This window comes from Gossypium raimondii, chromosome 12, assembly GCF_025698545.1.
Source record: "Gossypium raimondii isolate GPD5lz chromosome 12, ASM2569854v1, whole genome shotgun sequence".
NCBI classification, from domain to species: Eukaryota; Viridiplantae; Streptophyta; class Magnoliopsida; order Malvales; family Malvaceae; genus Gossypium; species Gossypium raimondii.
This window is the reverse complement of record NC_068576.1, coordinates 52432594-52438137: the sequence shown is the minus strand read 5'-3', so window position 1 is coordinate 52438137 and position 5544 is coordinate 52432594. Positions and strand designations below refer to the sequence as shown.

At 34.2% G+C, this 5544-nt stretch overlaps 2 pseudogenes; both read right to left on the bottom strand.

Annotated features, from left to right (window-relative positions):
• Positions 1-182: 182 nt before the first annotated feature.
• Positions 183-1151, bottom strand: LOC105762265 (AP2/ERF and B3 domain-containing transcription factor At1g51120-like; annotated as a pseudogene).
• Positions 1152-2004: 853 nt separating this feature from the next.
• LOC105765072 (probable enoyl-CoA hydratase 2, mitochondrial) lies at positions 2005-4075 on the bottom strand (annotated as a pseudogene).
• Between the last annotated feature and the right edge of the window lie 1469 nt (positions 4076-5544).

Genomic DNA, 5544 nt, shown 5'->3' with positions numbered 1-5544 from the left:
AATGAGTCGATTAAAAGTTTCAAGCTTTGGCAGTGTTTTTCTTTTTAATTTTAAATCTGATGAAAAAGGACTAATAATAAAAACATAAACTTTGTTTCATGGGCTCTTGATGGGCCCGTACAGTTAACTTTGAAAAAAATAAAACAAGAACAGCAAGTACATCATGTTTTTATGGTGCTTTTTTAGCCTATTCTGACACCAAAAAGCTTAACCCCATTAATACCATCAACATATCGTTCACCAACAATGTACTTTTCTGGGACATTTCGATGTATATCTATCATGTAAAACATTCTTTTTTGTCCTTCCTCATCTACATGGTAACATCCATAGAAGATGACAGTGTCTCCAGGGTTCAAGCTGTTCATTATAACGAAGTCTCTCCATCCTTTAGCGAATAAAAAAACCTTGATTCTACCCCAATATGAGTATCGGAAAGTCCAGGGTCTGTAATATTTGTCATAGAAAGTTATATCAATGGAGTCTCTTCCCATTTGAACTCCATTCCCTGAACTGTTGTTACCAACTGGGGGCAAGAATTGCAATGCGTATTCCTTGGGGATTTGAAACAGGTCGGCGTTACTCACATCTATTTGTGTCAGCTCCTTATGGAATAACATTTCATATGAGAGACCCTTTGCGTTTGTTAAGCTGCCTGGTAGAGTTTTCTTTGCCAGAGATTGATGTACAAGGAAGGCGGGGAAATGAGATGAGTATGTTTTATCCTTGATCATGTTCAGGATATCATCATCTGAGTACCAGCTCTGGAATGATTTCTCTTGAGGTGTGTAAATGTTTTAAGGTAAGTTTAGGGGAGCGTCGGTTTTCAGCAACTTGAGAGCTGCTCTATCATAAGCAATGGCTGCCTCCTCTTCTGTGTAATATGTTCCAAGCCAGTATGCTCTGTAATTGAAAGAAATCCTTGCACCCCATTTGTGTCTTTCGAGTGGAAGCACTCCTTTGAATCTCGTGGACAACCTCCTGCTGCCGGTGTCGGTGCCGCTGCATCTGCCACTGATCTTCTGATATGGGGTAGTCTTGTTGTTTGAATTTGGACTTCCTTCCATTGCTACTCCACCTACAAAGACCTGTTTGAAATGAAAACACACCCAGAGACCATAGGGATTCTGCCTTTTATAAGGAGAAACCATTACTTCTCAAGGACAGCAACTTGTACAAAGCCCAACATGGAAAGGGCTGGTTATGGTAACTAGAGACTGGAAAATTCATCAAACATGACTATTGTTATGGTAGCCCTATCACTGACTTTCCTAACGTGAACTTCAGACATTAACAAGAATGGAAAGTAAAAAACTTGTTTGAGGCCATACTCTATTTATGGAATGAGACATTGTAATTGTTAATAAAAATGACACATTCCAGGGCTGTTGCTGAGCTGTCGTTGGCTTTTTTTCCTTTTCAGTATTGTCATTGATTCGGTTCATTCATGTATAATTATCACATTTCTCAACCAGATAATGAAGGACAAACATCACACGCATATATTATATAACGTATACATACTGTTAATTGACGATGAACTGATTAGAAATTAAAATTTATGTACAAAAGTTATATATCAATACCATGATTTTCAAATTATTTCGACGGTTCTAATAAAAGTTACCATTTATTGATTCTTTGCTTTTAATTATTGAAGCCCTAGTTGGTGATGAATGGTAATACTACAAACATGATAGTTTTATATTTCGCATTTATTATGAAAGCTAAAAAGCTCAACGTTGGACCTATTGATCAAATGTCTTCACGCGATACCCACATTGTGTAATCGAAGTGGGTATGTTACAATCACTTTTTTTTTTCCCTTTCTTATTTACAAGGAAGAATTGGAGAAAGATTTTAGATGCAGAGATTCTAACCCTAAACTTGCTATGCTCTCAGGAGTGACCACATGAACCTATTTTCAAATGAATAAAGCTTGGGCTTCGGAAAGTGGGGATTTAGATCTTCGAAACAAATACCATTAAGAACACAGCTGCTTAAAAAATTCAAACCACCATAGAAATGATTTTGGCATTCAAGGTTGATATAAATTATTATTTCTGTCATAAAGACTTCTCAAAGGTCCAAATTTAGAACAAAGTGAGAACTGTTATCAGTAAACAAACTTATGAAGAAGCCATTTTTTTAGTAACAGTCTGGGTCTTTCTTATTCCCCGGTATATATTGGCTTTCGCTTTTCAGCAAATGCTGCTAAGCCTTCCAAGCGATCCTTTGTATTCAAAGTCTGTTCGTAGCATTCTTCTTCTAAATCCAAAGCTGAAACCATCTCTCTGTCAATCCCCTCGTTTATAGCCCTTTTTGCCATCCTTATTGCTATCGGACCCTGCAAAGAATATGTTGCTTTGAACATTCAATAATTTGTATAGGGTAACATAGAGCTGAAGCCTTTGCATTTCTGATTAAACTTAAATTAAAATTTCATGGATGTTAAATGAACGAACTTAGAGAAAGAAAATACCACATGGACTTCCAAGCAAAGACAATTCTGAAGATGCATAAATATTACCTTCTGATTAATTTCCCGAGCAATTTCTAAAGCTTTGGGATGAGCTTCACCAGCAGGAACACAGTAATTAACAAGACCTGAAATATCACAGACCTTGTTTACTACTGGAGTTGGATAGCTATAAAACACAGGAAGGGAAAAAATAAGCTTATTGGTTTGCATACCCATGGACATTGCATCCCTGCCACCCATTCTTCGACCAGTAAAAATAATGTCCTTTGCTATTGATTTTCCAACCAATCAAGGAAGTCTTTGAGTCCCACCTGCACTGTTAAATATAGGGGCCAATGAGCTACCACCTTCAGATTTCAATCGAAAACATGATCAAATACTGAAACGAGATTTAGTTCAAACCCGGGTATTATGGCAAGTCCTGTTTCTGGCAAACTCAATAATGCAGTTTCCCCTACGAAAATTTGAAGGAAAATTCATTAAAAAGATAATCTCGAGGGAAAAAAAACAGACAATGTAACCAGACACTCTAGAAGCAAATAAAGGTGATTACGAAATGATTTAAAATATAAGACTAACCACAGATCCTAAGATCACATGACAAAGCCATTTCAAGTCCTCCACCCAATGCAGCACCTTCGATAACAGCAATAGTAGGAATTTGAAGTTCCTGAACTAAATAAACAGTAGTCCATGTAAGCACTCAATCTAAGAAAAGACCATTCCAACAGCATTAGTAAAGGAATCATGAAGTTGATAGTGAAGTGTATCTTTATGCAACAATGTTAAAAGATTGAAACCCGGACCCAGCTTTAGGATGAAAAATATTGGAACTGAGACATACACTTCCTCGCATCTCACTGTTTGAATATATATATATATATATATACACACAAAAACATAATAATCATACCATTTGAATATCAATGTGTTAACAAGTCAATCAACCATCACAAAACATGTTAGAAACTAAGGAATAACCTCTATTAACGAGAAAGTGGATTGTAAGTAGTTGACAAAAGAGTGAACCTCAGCAGCAGTCATCTTCTTCCGTTCCTGCCAATCAAAGGCCGAGCAAACAACAAGATCAAATTATCTCACTTAACTCAAGCTTGACCGTTAATGATCAAATTATCGCATCCCCCAGCAGGAAATTCACCCTCATTACTGCTAATAACCACATTATCATTTAAGATGAAATCAAATTTTCACTTTACAAAAAATACCCTTTTTCTTTTTTTACTTTCAGAAGGCAAAGGAACAAAGAGTAATAAAAGAAACAAGTAAAACAAGGAAAAATAAGTACCGGAATCATAGTCGGAGAGACGGTTGAGCTTGACAGATTCGGATAAAGAGGGTTCTAAAATCAGAGTCCTTAATGTTTGAAACCGAGAGTTATGTGAAGGGAAATTTTGAGAAAAGGTAGAAATTTTACATCTTTTGGCGCAGTGATAGCCGAGCGATTTTGTCAGAACGGTTAATGCAGCCATTTTTGGCCCCTTTTTCTGCTTTAATTCTTTATCGGAAGCAAAAAATAAAATTTGCTGCGTGGAGCGAGGAAGAGTGGGTGAGCTTTCGCCTATTGGAGCCTCGGCCGTTGCTTAGGGTCAAAATGGTCAATGACAGGGTCGTGACGTCATGTCGTCATCGGACTTGAAACGCAACGCTTCCCTAATGAATGCATAGCCTGGCAGTGTTGAAAAAGGCTGAGAAGGATGATGTGTGGTGCCCTAGCCCGTTAGAGCGCAGTTTTGTTGGGTTAATATTTGGGTTTAAGTTATAAAACTGGTAAAATGGCCCATCTTAAATGATGATAAAATTGGGTTCACAGTTTCTGGTTTAGTACGGGTTGAAACTATTCTCATAAAATTTGGTTAAATTATCTGATTTAACCATTGGATCAATCAATTTCTGATTAAACTGATACCAGTTTGCTTCCTCTAAAATATTTTCTCAATTATCGAAGCTGAACTCTGGGTGCACACCATGGTCTGGAACAAGCCTGGAAGCTAGGTACAAAGAAGGTTATTGTCGAAATTGATAGTGTTGCTGCTTTTCATGTAGTGGAAGCTAGGTATGAATCAGAAAATGATTTTTAAGTAGTTAGCTGAAAATTTTAATTTATTTTATAAAATGTTCGAATGATATAATTATTTCTATATTTAACAAAATAATTACTTCAACTTTTTGTGTTTTTACCAATTGAGTTTATGTCACTTGATTTAAGACATCAAATTTAATCAGACATTTTATTAAAATATAAATAATTATATAAAGTAGTGATTAAATATATGAATTAACTTAACTTTTAAATTCGTCACCCATCCTTAATAGGTAATGTGGTTATAAATTAAACTAGTGATTAAAGTTGAATTTTTGCCACTAAAGACAATATAAAATAATTTTAATAAATTGCAATTTTTATTGGAACATTTTATATTAATTAATTATGAAAAAACATGTTTATATTAAATATATAATGAGAAAACCTTTTTTGGTGAAGTGTGTTTATATTAATATATGGAAAAATATTTGGTATATTACCAATGGAGTTTTTAGACTCCACAATCGAGGTTAAGTAGTTGACAATTATTTTATAAGAATATAGTAAAATATTTTGAATTTTTAAAACCACCCGTGGAATAAAAATACATATTGTCAGCATATCAAATATTAACCCTTCATATATATATTTATATATATTTATATTAATTACATAATGAGAAAGAAAACGAAAAGACTAAAGATATCCATATAATTTTATAAGTTCTGGACAAAACATTTGAAGGAACTTTTAATAATAAAAGTTGTCCTTAGGAAATTTTCTTTATAATTATTTAAAAAGATAAATACGTTTATATTTTAATTTTATTTTTGTAATATCATTAATTAATACCTTAAGTTAAAATGATGAAATAGACACCTCTTCATCTAACTTTATAAATTATAATTATACAAGACAAATTAATGAGGAAAGTCCAATTGGTACTTGGTAAATTTCCTAAATTTTGAGTTATCTACAATTTAGGAATTGATTAATGTCTGCACTCGTCTCTGTGTTG